We start from the raw sequence: 272 nt of genomic DNA on the forward strand, positions 1-272 counted from the left end.
CATATATAATTTTAATTCTAGTAGCAAAGCTACTTCATGTTCTTTTTTATACTTGTTTCTTCTGTGCATTTCTTATTTTTATTTAAATCTTATTTAATCAAATTTCTACTGATTCTGATCTTTTTTTTGTTTATCTGTNTATATATAATTTTAATTCTAGTAGCAAAGCTACTTAATGTTCTTTTTTATACTTGTTTCTTCTGTGCATTTCTTTATTTAAATCTTATTTAATCAAATTTCTACTGATTCTGATCTTTTTTTTGTTTATCTGT

At 21.4% G+C, this 272-nt stretch overlaps 1 protein-coding gene across 2 annotated transcripts in view; it reads right to left on the reverse strand.

The window, feature by feature from the left end:
• LOC114029386 (ectonucleotide pyrophosphatase/phosphodiesterase family member 1-like) overlaps nt 1–272 on the reverse strand; it is a 108727-nt gene that overhangs the window by 65833 nt on the left and 42622 nt on the right. The window lies entirely within an intron of this gene.

Source organism: Vombatus ursinus, unplaced genomic scaffold (genome assembly GCF_900497805.2).
Source record: "Vombatus ursinus unplaced genomic scaffold, bare-nosed wombat genome assembly UNPS02014931.1, whole genome shotgun sequence".
Taxonomy (NCBI): Eukaryota; Metazoa; Chordata; class Mammalia; order Diprotodontia; family Vombatidae; genus Vombatus; species Vombatus ursinus.